Raw genomic sequence first — 13639 nt, 5'->3', positions numbered from 1 at the left:
TTTTATTTAATCAATATTTTACTCTTTAACTTCTTTTACTTTACCAATATTAAACTCATTTTCTTTCACTTTATCATTATCAAACCCACTTCCAAAAAAAAAAAAAAAGATGAAGAAAAGTTCAAGTGTTGAATGAAGGATTAAACAATTATTTGCAAGGTACAATAATTTTATTTTTTTAAAATATATTTGAATATGAGGTTAATCTTATTTTATTTGTATCATGTTTTTTTTTTTTTTTCATTTATCCTAAAATATGATGTGGATTGTTTTAATCTTGTTTTAATATAGTACCAATGGTTGAAAATTTAGTTATAAGTGAGACTCATCAAGTTGTTAAAAGTAATTGTTTTAACTTAAATGAATTACTTCAAGAATGAACTATTATTTTATTTTATTTGTATCAATTTTTTTTTCATTTATCCTAAAATATGATATTGAATATTGATTGTTTTAATCTTGTTTTAATGTAGTACAAATGGATGACAATTTAGTTGCAAGTGAGACTCATCAACTTGTTCCAATGAATTACTTTGACTTAAATGAACTACCTCATGAATGTACTATTTTTTTTTTCTATTATTTGTAATCCATATTTCATTTAACGTATAATATGATATTGATTTTTTTTTTTTAATTCTTGTTTTAATATAGCACAAATTGATGATGATTTAATTGCAAGTGAGATTCATGGAAGTGTTTCAAGGAATTGTGTTGAGTTAAATGAGTTTCCGAATGATGGAAAAAATAATAATACACGTGAAGGGGAAATAATTGATTGGAATGAATGTCCAATAGATGAGACGGGGGTTATTGAAGAATATGAGGATATAAATTCAATAGAAAATGAATTTGAGCCTTTTGTTGGTCAATGTTTTCTTAGTGAAGAAGAAGCTTTCATTTTCTATAAAAATTATGCAAATCAAAATGGTTTTACAATTCGAAAAGGTTGTTCAGAGAAAAAAAAAATGGAGAAATAGGAAGACGTAATTTCTTTTGTTATCAGGAAGGTAGGTAACCACTAAAAATGGTGGATCCATCTAAAGAGTAACGAAATAGGAAGTCTTTAAAATGTGGATGCAAAGCTTGTCTAACTATTGTATTGCGAAAGTCAATAGACATTTTTCCAAAAGAATGGCATGTCACTATTTTTGTTGTAGATCACAATCATGAATTGTTATCCCCTTTGAGTGTACGATTTCTTCTAGCCAATCGAGTTATCACTGAAGATGATAAAAATTGCATTCTCTTATACAAAGAAGTTGGACTTTCAATTAGAGAAATAACACGTGTCATGGAACTTAAGAAAAAATTGAAACATGGACATCTTCCATTTTTTCAATGAGATATTCGTTATCTTTATGTGAAAATGAGAAAGATGCATGCTGTGAATGATGCTATGGATCTCTTACAATTTTGTAAAATTGCTAAGGAAAGGAATTCTAAGTTTCAATATGCATTCACAACCGATGATGAGAAAAGGTTAGAGCATATTTTTTGGTCGGACCCTCATAGTTTTGATTGGTACCAAAAATATAAAGATGTGGTCGTTTTTTATACTACTTACAAGGTAAATGCTTATGATATGCCTTTTGGTATTTTTGTTGGTGTCGATAATCGTGGAAAGTCAATTCTCTTTGGTTGTGCACTTTTTCGAAATGAAACAACTAGTGCTTTTCGATGACTAATGAAGGTACTCTATTTATCTTATAAATTTGTACAACTATTTTTTCATTTTATTTAATTAGCGTTTTGTTTCTTGGGTGAAATGTTTACATATTCTAATAATTTTTTTTATTAGCAGAATTTTGCATGTTTAATGAAGAAAAAACCCAAGGCAATTTTGACAGATCAAGATCCATGGATTACGGAGGCAATATCAAAAGAATTACCACTCACAAAACATGCCTTTTGTATATGGCATATTACCGCTAAGTTTAATGGTTGGTTTACATCTATTCTTCGTAATCAATATTCAAATTGGTGCATAGAGTTCTACAAGTTATACAAGTTAGACTCGTGAAGAATTTGAGGGTCAATGGACTCAAGTCATGGAAAAGTATGACATGCTTACTAACAAGCATGTAATTGATTTATACCAAATCAAGCACTTTTGGGTACTATGTTACCTTCGAGGACATTATTTTGGTGGAATGACAACAACCGGAAGATCGGAAAGTATAAGTGCCTTTATTAAATGGTTTGTTAGTTCTCACATAAACTTGATGCAACTCATTAAACAAGTAAGTCAATACTTACCCTTAATATTTGTAGTCTTTATATGTCATATAAAAGTTTTTAATTTATTTTATTATTTGCAATCTTAGGTTGATCTTGCCATTGAAGATATTGAGCAAACACAATCACATGATACAATGTTAGGGACATTTAGAGATTCTTCTTTAAGAACATTGTTACCATTAGAAGACCAAGCACACAATGTTTTGACACCTTATGCTTTCAAAAATTTTCAAAAGGAGTTTGAGAGAGCAACACAATATTTAGTTCATCAAGAAAACCGTATTGAATTTGTGCTACAATATTATAAAGATGAAACTAGTCAAAAGCACAAGGTCTTATGGGATGATAAGATGACTAATTGTAGTTGCAAGCATTTTAAATTTTGGGATATACTTTGTCGTCACATTCTTAGTGTATTCCTTCACAGAGATTGTTACCATATTCCACCATTGTATTTACCATCTCGTTGGTGTTGTGAAGCCTCATTAAGTGAAAAAGAATCGCTAGTATTGGATGATGGAAATTTAGTAGGTAAGAAAAATGTGGTTGATGCCAATGTAAATGGTGTGATTGATGGAGATTGTTTCCTTAATTGTCCTCCGCTATGAAAGACAAAAGGCCGTCTAAAGCAAAAATGAATGAAAGGCAGAAGAGAATTAGGAAAGCAAAAGAAGACTTGTGGGCTTTGCAAGCATGTTGGCCATAACATCTCTATGTGTCCGGAGAAAGAGACCTGTACTTCCTCAAATGGTGCAAAAAAAAAGGAAAACATGTACTTCAAGTGAAATGGGATTGAATCCAATATTTTGTTTGAAATGTTAGGTAGAAGCTCTTGAACTTGTATTTTTGAATCCAAAAAAATCAGGTATTCATTTCCTTAATTAATTTATGATAACTTTGTATGAATTCATTTTCTTAATTATTTTCTATATCTCTATTGTAGTATGGGTGGATTCAGGATTATAATTAATGAACTTCATTCATTACTTTCCTTTATTAATTTAGTTGGCACGAAATTAAAAAGAAAAAAGAAATTTGATTATAGATTTTGACAACTTTGATGGACAAATCTGATTACAGATTCATAATGAGATTTGTTATACCTTTACCCAACACCCACTGACACACCTTTTGGATGGACAACTTTGATGGACAAATCAGATTTTTATTTTTATTTATTTTTATAACTTTACCCAACACCCACTAACACACTTTTTTTTTTTAATTTTTTTTTCCCTCTTTTTTCTCAACCACCAATTTCTTCACAAATATCCACTTTCTTCATCTTCTTTATTTGCTTTCCTCCACACTTTTATCTTCTTTCTTCTTCTACACTATATTTTCCTCCATGCAAACACATCTTCTACAATATCCACTTTTATCTTTCTACAATATCCACTCTATTTTCCTCCACGCAGACATATCTCCAAAGAACCCACTCTCTCAAATTTCTCATCTTTCCTCTTACCTACCAATTGAAAAGCATTAAGAGTTAATTTTTCTCAATTTCACCCAAGACCAACTCCTCTCTCACTCTGTAGCCCCAAAACCAAATTGGAATTGATTTTTTATTATTTTTTTTAGGAAAGAGACCCATTACTATAAAAACAAGGCTGAAGAATCAGCTATTACAAAAGATGAAATATTTGTTGGATAGGAGTCCAACCAAATTGAAATAGGAGAACAATGTCTAGCTTTTTGGGCCAGAGCATGAGCAATCGTATTGCCCTGCCTACAGACATGAGAGAAAGATGACAAATCTGATGTTAGAATGAGATCAGTGATGGTCAGATGGAAGGTCCTTGTCCATACCCAGATGTTGCTATGATTTTCTCTATATGCCATTTCTGTGTATTTTGTGGTTGTAGAGTGGGGATAAATTTGGAAGTTCATAATAAGGCTAAGGGTAATCTAGAGATAAAGAACACGTTTTTTCAATTTTGGATTCAAGGGCATTTTGGTCAGGTTGCAAAATGATTTGACTTTCTCCATCTAAACTAACACACAATTAATACATATCCAGCTTTTTTCATATCCCTAAAAAAAAGTGAATAGTTTATTTTAAATTTTATCACACTAACGGGTGCTGTACAACACCCGTTAACAGCACCCTTTTTTAATTCCCACTCACTAGCGACCACTGTCTCTATCTGACAGAACATTCTTGGTACTCCCATTACAGACATCTTTTACACGTGTAATAATACTCTTTTTTTTTATTTAATTTTTTATTTTAGTATTATAATACTTAAAAATAATATAAAAAGAAGAAGAAGTAAAGTAATGTAAAAATTTTGGAATGTTTTAATGAATTAAAAAAAATCATAAAATTTTCGGAATAAGAATGAATAGTTTTTACACGAGGTTGTGGTATTTTTTGGAAAAAGTAATTTTGTATTTTTTTATAAAGATAATTGAAGTATTTTTTTTTTAAAGGAAAATGTTCATTCATTCAAATTGATAAAGAATCATGATACTAGGCTTCTAAGGCTGGCAGGGGAGAGAATCCTCCAACCAATACAAATCCCCATCTAATGTATTCCTAGCATATTGAGCTAATGCATGTGCCACCTTATTTGCTCCTCTTGTAATGCAACAAACTCTAGTCCACTGTAACCCCCAAATCAAATGCCTAATATCATTAATAGCATTCCCAAACATTGAATAATTTTCTAATGGAGAAGAGATGGCTTGGATTGCATTACTATTATCTCCCTCAATTATAAACCTTGAGAACCCAGCATCCACAACAAATTCAATCTCTTTTGCAGGCAAGCAATTCAACCTCATCACTTGTACCCACCTTCGGTCCACTAGCAGTCATAGCAGCCATGACTTCTCCCTTGTCATTTCGAATTATTGCTCTATAGCCTGATCTGTCCAAGCTCGAAAAAAGTGTTGCATCAAAATTTAGTTTGTATTCCGATTGTGGTGGAGATTGCCAAACATCTCCACTGAGTGGCTGCCTAGTCTAAACAGTCAAGTGATTTTGGGCTTGTTTAAATTCTTCAATATACTCCTCTGCTCTTTTATTTATGCAATTCGGGTCCTTCAATTTACTCCATGTACCACACAGTTCTTCTAATTCCATATGAACCACGCTTGAGCCTAGAACAAATCCATTTCATCCAATGTGAGGCACTCCAACAAATCCTCCATCGACTGCTTCATATTTGGCTGCCCGTGTATACTTTTCTACAATTTTCGAATGCTGCCAGCCCAAACATCTTGAACCGCAGAACAATCCCACAAAGCATGGACCGTTGATTCCAACTCTCTTGTGCATAAGGGACATTTGTTTTCCTGGAAAACTTTCCTCCTGGTCAGATCCCCTACAGTCGATAATATATTATGACAGGCTCGCCATCCAAATATTTTTATTTTGTTTGGAAGTTTAAGCTTCCATATTGCAGCCCAAATCTTCCTTTCAGCACAGGCCCCTGAAGTTCCTACCCAATTGCCATCAGTTTGGAGTTCCCTAGCCATATGATAAGCCAACTTAACTGCAAATAATCCCTTTGAATTATGCAGCCAAATTATAGCATCATTAACATCTCTTCGGCTCAATAGAATTTGACAAATAGCTTTTGCCTCCTCCCTGTGAAATGTAGCCATGACTTCCTCATTCCTCCAACTATGTAATTCCAGGTTGATCAGATTAGTAACCAGCATGTCATCCACATCCCCATGAACCGAATGTAAAATTTTGTTGGTTGGATAGTTGGGAATCCACCTATCCTTTAGAACATTGATTGAGAGACCATTCCCCACCCTCCAACAATGTCCGGATATAAGAATAGGTTGTACAGTCATCATGCTTCTCCATACATATAAGCAATTTGGTGATTCTTTAGCATCAAGGAAAGATGAATGCGGGAAATACCTTGCTTTAAAACATTGATACAGCAAAGAGTCCTTGCATTGAACAATTCTCCACCCTTGCTTGGCCAACAAAACTAGATTAAAAGCTCTTACTCGGAACCCCATTCCTCCCTCTTTTTTTGAAGCTGTTAATTTATCCCAACTCTTCCAATGAATTTTTTGTTCATTACCCATCTGTCCCCACCAAAATTTAGCACACAATGCATCTAGTTCATCACATAATTTCAAAGGGAGTTGAAATACACTTATTGTGTATGTAGGTATGGATTGTGCCATAGCCTTGATGAGAACTTCTTTCCCAGCTCTTGACAACAACAAGCCCTTCCAACCTTGAAGCTTCTTCCATATTCTGTCCTTCAAGTATGAAAAAGTGTGATACTTAGCCCTCCCAACCAAATTTGGTAAGCCAAGATAAGTTTCAATTCTATTCACCTCCTTGACTCCCAAAATCTCCAAGATCTGTTGTTTTTGTCTGTCTGAAGTATTACTACTGAAATAAGTTGAAGACTTATCCAATTTTATACTTTGCCCTGAAGCTCTTTCATAAGTTTGGAGAATCTCTGCTATAGTTTCTCCCTTAGCCTGAGTTGCCTAACAAACAACAAAGAATCATCTGCAAACATTAAGTCAGTGACTTTTGGTGCACCTTTACAAATGGATACTCCTTTAATCCCTCCTTCTGATTCTACTTGTGCCAACAATGAAGTGAAGCTTTCTGCACACAATAGGAATAAATATGGTGATAAAGGATCCCCTTGGCGTATTCCCCTAGATGGGTAAATCATGCCATAAGCTTTCCCATTCACCAGAATAAAAAAGGATGGTGTTGTTACATAACTCATTAACCTTTCTATCCAAGTAACTGGAAATCCCATCTTTTCCATAGTGCTCTGAAGAAACTGCCACTCAACCCAGTCATATGCCTTGCTGATGTCTAACTTTAATGCCAAGGATCCTTTTTTTTTTTTTTTTGGAATGCATAGTATGGAGTGTCTCATAGGCCACCAATACATTGTCTGTGATCAACCTCTTAGGTACAAACGCACTTTGAGTGGGTGAAATAATTTGAGGGAGTACCTGTTTCAATCTATTTGCCAACACTTTGGAAATAATTTTGTAAATCACATTACACAGGCTTATTGGTCTAAAATCAGACATTTTCACTGGGTTTTTAACTTTAGGGATAAGCACAATGTTTGTATGATTTATTTCAGGTAGCATATTCCCATTATTTAAAAAATCCAAAACAACTAGAAACACATTATCACTCACTATATGCCAAAATTTTTGATAAAATAGGGCATTCATACCATTGGGTCCTGGAGCCTTTGTGGTCCCATTTGAAATAGAGCCACCTTCACTTCTTTAGCAGTAAATTCACTGGATAGAACCTCCCACATATCATCAGTTACCTTGCTCTGCACTGCATTCAGACACTCCACCATTTGATCTCCCATACCAGCATGAAAAAGATTATCAAAGTAGGCTAAAGCTACTTCAACCACCTCCTCCAAATTCTCCACCCACTGCCCCTGTGCATTTTGGATACCACTTACATTATTTTTATTTCTACTTTGTGTGGCTTTAGCATGAAAAAACTTTGTATTCTTGTCCCCATGTTTTAACCAATTTATTCTAAACCGATGAGCCCAAAATATTTCTTGCTTTTGTAATAGCTCATCCATCCTTTTACTCAATTCCAAGTACTCAACTTTGGTAGCCTCTGTAGGTTCGACTTCATTTAAAAAATCCAACTTCTTTTGGAGTTCTTTAATTGCTTTAATGTCTGGATCAGTCGATGGTGAACCCCAAGCCATAAGCTCGGCTCCACACATTTTAATATTTTCATGTATTGATGCCAACCTAAGCCTATCCTCACCTGCTCTCCCCAAAGCCTCCTGCACTACCGTTTCACATTCACTCCTAAGTAGCCAAGCCTTTTCGAACTTGAATCTCCTTTCACGTCTTTGCCTAGACTGAGAGTAAGTCTGAATATGGAGCATGATGGGTAGGTGGTCCGATGCATGTGTTGACAGGTGTACAATTTTGTCATCTGAAATTTCTCCATCCATTTTTTGTTTGCCACACCTCTATCAAGCTGAATCTTGGTGTTTGCTTCCCCAGGCCTCTTATTACTCCAAGTGTAAGGATATCTCGAAAATCCAAGGTCTTGAAGGTGACAAGAATCCAAAGCCTCCCTAAAAGCTTCAATTTGTGAATTTTGTGGTTGTCTTCTTCTCTGATGCATGTAGATAAGCATTAAAGTCCCCTATAACCACTCATGGTCCCTCCACAAAGGTTTGTAAATACTTCAATAATTTCCATGAGTTTTCCTTCTGCTATGCATCCGAACAACCATAGAAAGCGGTCAAGTACCATACAAAACCATTCGCCTCCGTGACTTTAGCCAAGACATGGTTTACAGTGAAGTTGATAATCTCCAAAAGAATATTATTTTTCCACAATAGTGCTAACCGGCCACCCAAATTAGGGTGTTTAACAATAATCTTATTCTGAAATGGTAAATTTCCATACAAATTTTCAAACCCTTCCTTATCCATTCTTGTCCCTATAAGAAAACAAACCGTGGAAACTTGCTCCCTCACAATCTTGTGAAGGCTTCGACCTGTCTAAGGGTTCCCAAGCCTTTGGCAGTTCTAGCTTAATAGCCTCATTACTCCCGACAAGGATGGCTCTCCACCCCTGCCAATAATATAATCAATGCTTCCATCATCACTACTCACTTTCCCTCGTTTGATAGCTTGTTCATCCTTCTGCCCTTCCTGTACTTCACGTGAGTCTCTTTTGCCCAGGCCAGGTATTGTAATAGCCCTAGTTAAGCCACTCAAACCAAAGTCCATTCTATTAATGCGAGTCCAAGTTCCTTTGGGCTTAGAATTACTTGGCCTAATCATGACCAGTGTTGTATTATTATCAGATAGTGCATGACTTTGGATTTCCACAGGAATAGTATCTGATTGCCCCTCATCCGGTTTGAAAAGAGTAAATCCCTTATCAATATCAACATTTAATTCCGTAGTAAACTGTCTAGTGTGCAGAATTTCCTGACCTAATTCCCCTTTCTCAACATTAGTCTCCTTTACGTTAGCATGACTTTCATGATTCACACTGTTATCATGCATGTTTTTAGCATCCATCCCTTGATTCACGGAATAACCCTTATCCATACTACTCGGGTTTCCTGATCTGGTCTCCCTCGCCGCCATCGCCTTCTGCAACACACATTGCTCCGCCTGGCCTGAAGTCTGCTTTGCCTCACTTCCATTACCCTCCTCCGTATTGGACATAGGACTTGCATTTTTACTTGTTGAAGCCCTTGGACGACTCCCAGTTGCCTTGAGAAAATCACCATACTGATACTTAACATGTCCTCCTTGTTTCTCAACTGCATAATGGGCTGCACAATGCTTCAAATCATGACCTAGGATTCCACAGAAGTGACAAAACATAGGCAATCTCTCATATTTGAAAGACATCCACGACCTCTCACCATCCAATCCAGCAATAAACCCTCCTCGATGGAGAGGTTTTGTGGTTGGTAGAGCCACTCGTACTCTTATAAACATATTGATATCTTCCTTCCTTTTCTTCCATTCAAACTCCTCAACCTCACCTAGCATACTCCCCACTTCCCTCGCTACTTGAGGGGAAATTATATCAAATAGTGCACCCCAAATTTGGACCCAAAGGGAGGCAGATTCCATTTGAATATTTCCCACAGTCATGCCATTCTTCCTCCGTTGCAATAATAATAGCTGATTGTCAAATGACCAGGGACCTCCTTTCATGATCCGATCCATATCAAACTCTGATTGAAATTTGAATTGAAAGAGATTCGGCCCCACTTCTAAAATTTGCATTGACTCATTCAATCCCCATGCTCGCCTTATTGTAATCTTCACTGCCATTCTATTAAAGGGATTACATGTAAGGAACTTCCCAATCAAACTCAGATTGCAACTCTCAATGGCTTCCAACCTTCCATCATCCGAAATGGAGATAGTTTCTTCCTCCTAAATTGTTAACTTCATATTCTCCAATCTATCAGCTACATCATCGTCCATTTTGTCTCAAAAAAACTAAAAAATCTTAAAAATACCCTTCACACACCGCCAAGGGAGGGAATACTCGTGCTCACACAAGAGGGAGAGCTCCAGAAAGGAGAAAAAAAGTTTTTGGATTCAAATACAGTTTGTCATAATTGAAGTATTTGAATTTAAATAGATATCAAATACAGATAGGAATTAGACATTTGAATACAAATGGGTGTTAAGAATAATGATTTTTTTTTTGTCTTTTATATGTGAGATAGTATTATTGTTTTAACATTTTTTTACTTTCTTATAGGAAAAAAGTTAAACTAAAAGGTATGTTATTTTAGAATTTATATAAGGATATTTTAGTACGTCAAAAATTGAAGATGAAACAGGAGAATCCTCTTATTAATGTATATACACGCGCACACATATATATATATATATATACACACACACAAGAGGATAGCACTAAACAATTATATATAATCTAATGGCCCTATTAGTCATAAATTTATATACTGGTGGGGGGGGGGGGGGGGGGGGGGGGGGAACTATCAGAAGCATTTTAGAATAGCCAATTGTACAGCATATATACTGTTCTTCACACATTCTGATAGCTTAGATCTCCTAAGTCAACCAAAGTACAATGTCAGGTACCATCAATCCTGAAAGTTTAAGCACAAACCGACATCCTAAGTAGATGAAAAAGACATTAGTTTTCTCAGGCGATATGTATGCAAATGTACCCACGAGACGTGTGTGGAATGATATACTTCCAACAACTTCTGTGAGTTTTGCTAATCCGAAATCTGCAACCTGCAACATATGTATGTCAGTACTAAATGTGAGAAGGCTTTAAGCTCCATACTGACAATAGAGGTGCAAATGTAACCTTCGCGTTGAAGTTTTTGTCTATCAATATATTTGCTGATTTAATATCACGATGGATGTAAACTGGGTCAGTATGCTCAAGAATATATTCAAGCTAAGACCTCTTGCTGAATCCAGAGCTATTTGCACCCTAGCAGGCTATGGCAGGGAGCGCTTATTCCCCGTGAACAATTAAACATAACTCTTACCATTTCTTTGAGAACAATGATGCTAAAATAGATCTCCACAGTGCTGTCAGTGCACATATATGCTCACCTGAGCCACGCAAATGTTGGCCTAAATTTCTATTCTCAATGAACTCATAGACTATAAAAAGAGAACCCTCAACGCAATATCCAATCAAGCGCACCTGCATTGATTGTAAATAATGCATGGTATCTAGAAGTTTAGAAGTAACCAAATCTCATAAAACTCATTCATCCTTGAGAGAAAAAAAGCACAACTGCATTGCTTGCATAACCTGACCAAGGAATTATATAGGCAGGGGACTTAGAAAAATCCTCCCATACAAAAGATTTTATATATCAAGTGGTTACTTTACATGAATAAAAAAAGTTTTTAATTTCTTTTTTTTTGAAAAATAAAGCTTTTTACCAGGATCAAATAATCTCTTCTGAAAATAATTTCAACATCTTCTTGGTCTGCTTCCTGATCCTCTGATAACTAATCCATAAGGTCTTACTTGTAATTTAAAATTCGATGCAACAACTTTAATTCTAATTTTGTGCTTGGTTTGGGGGACATAAGGTATTCATGGTAGAGTAAATGCATAGCTGACCTTTGAAATAAATAAGTAATTAGTACAGAGAAGTAGCGTTTCAAGTCCCAAGCAGTTAAGCAAAGAACATGTAAAATTATGTGTGTTTCTACTGAACGGAATATAATATAACAATGTAAAGGCTTAAATTGATACAGTAATCTATATTGGTAGCTCTACAACAGATAATAAGACTGTTCTACAGTCACAAGCATAAACTGGATACTTAAGCTGTGCATGTAAGCATACAACATAAGCTTTTGGTCTTTGAAAAAAAGGGCCAATTGTGCCTCACTTGGGAACCATGTGAAATTCAGTGTCAGGTTTAGATGAATGCAATGATATGATGATATTCATATTCTCTGAAAAAATAAGAAGACAAGCAGCTCTAGACAGATTTCTAGCTGATGCCAGTGATTTTTCTTTGGTAAGTAACATGCCAGAGATTGTCGAAACTAATTAAATAGATGAAATATCAGTTATATCTATTTGCAGAAAGAAAAAACATTTTCATTCAAATTTCATCTTCTCAAGCAATAATCATATTCTCTTCTCTTTGTTGAGAAAAGAGTGTATTACCAGGTTCAAGTGATAAACACGTGTTAGAACTTTAATTCAGCAAGAAACTCTTTTGATGCTTGCATATCCATCTTCTTGATTGCAGCTTTCTACATAAACAGATTTATGGGTGATATTTAGATAGTAAGACAAGGTAAAAAAAGAGAAACAACATAACACGGCCAAAAAATATGATGCTTGCATATCTATCCACAAAGAGCATTAGTATACAATACAGAATAAACACCACTATGCAACTGCGCCAAGTTGTATTATGAAGGCAACGAAACCGTTTCAGCTTTGACCGAAGAAAAAAGCAAAGGCTGACTGAATTGTTCATACATTTTTCCCACTCAGTCGGCTTAATCTCACATTTGCTTCCTCTCATTCAGATTGAAATTAAATTTCACCCAACTAATCACAGATAAGTTATAACCATTTGGAGCTGACTCTAAGAGTCCTATTTTCACCATTCATGTCCAGAGTGACTTACAAAGTATAGGGGCTGATTCTGTGACCATTGTGAAATTTTCGTGTGTATGTTCATATGGGTCTGTGTTTGATATGGCTGTGGTAGTTGATTTTGGGTCGTGGGTTTCCATCTGGTGGTTGTCAATTGATTTTGGGTCGTGACTTTGAGCTAGGATGGTTGGTGACGATGGTGGGTTGATTTTAGGTGGCAGTTGCTAGCGAGGGTGGTTTTGGTGGTTGTTGGGTTTATTCAGAGTGAGAGAGGGAAAGAAAGAAGAATAAATAAATGAACAGTGTTTGACTGTGATGTGAAAAATAACGGATGGGATGTAGGGTGATTTTTGAAATAGTGAGTTAAAATTGATAAAATATTTTGGGAAAATTATAACTTGCTGGTTTGATTGAAATTTAAGTCGTTTACCTATTATTTGAAATCCCATGATATAAATGTTTATCTTGATTCTTTTTTATATGATATTTTTATGTTTTTTGTGTTTTTAGATAAAGGAGACATAAATGTAAAACAAAATTACATATTTAGCATTGTTTTTAAACCAAAGTAGATAATTTAAATTTCGGCCAAACTACAGGTAGGTAAGTTGTAATTTGTTCAATTTTTTTTTTGAGGTTGTAAGTGTGTGTTTGGCAAAAATTATTTTTGCTAACTTATTTTACTATTCAGCTTATTTTTGTTGCTGTTTATGGGCCTTACTGCCCTTTTTAGTATTATTCATGGGTCTCACTGTATTATTTCACATGACTTTTACCTTTATATACTGTA

General features: G+C 35.1%; 1 long non-coding RNA gene across 1 annotated transcript; it reads right to left on the bottom strand.

The window, feature by feature from the left end:
• Positions 1–10772: 10772 nt before the first annotated feature.
• LOC142641756 (uncharacterized) lies at positions 10773–13084 on the bottom strand. The gene is made up of 3 exons (XR_012845454.1): positions 12409–13084; positions 11074–11421; positions 10773–10997 (listed from the first exon to the last, which is right to left on the bottom strand). It is a non-coding gene; the product is annotated as an uncharacterized LOC142641756 (long non-coding RNA).
• Between the last annotated feature and the right edge of the window lie 555 nt (positions 13085–13639).

The sequence above is a fragment of the Castanea sativa genome, chromosome 6, assembly GCF_040712315.1.
Source record: "Castanea sativa cultivar Marrone di Chiusa Pesio chromosome 6, ASM4071231v1".
Taxonomy (NCBI): domain Eukaryota; kingdom Viridiplantae; phylum Streptophyta; class Magnoliopsida; order Fagales; family Fagaceae; genus Castanea; species Castanea sativa.
Note: the sequence above shows the minus strand (reverse complement) of the source record. Positions and strands in the feature narration are given on the sequence as shown.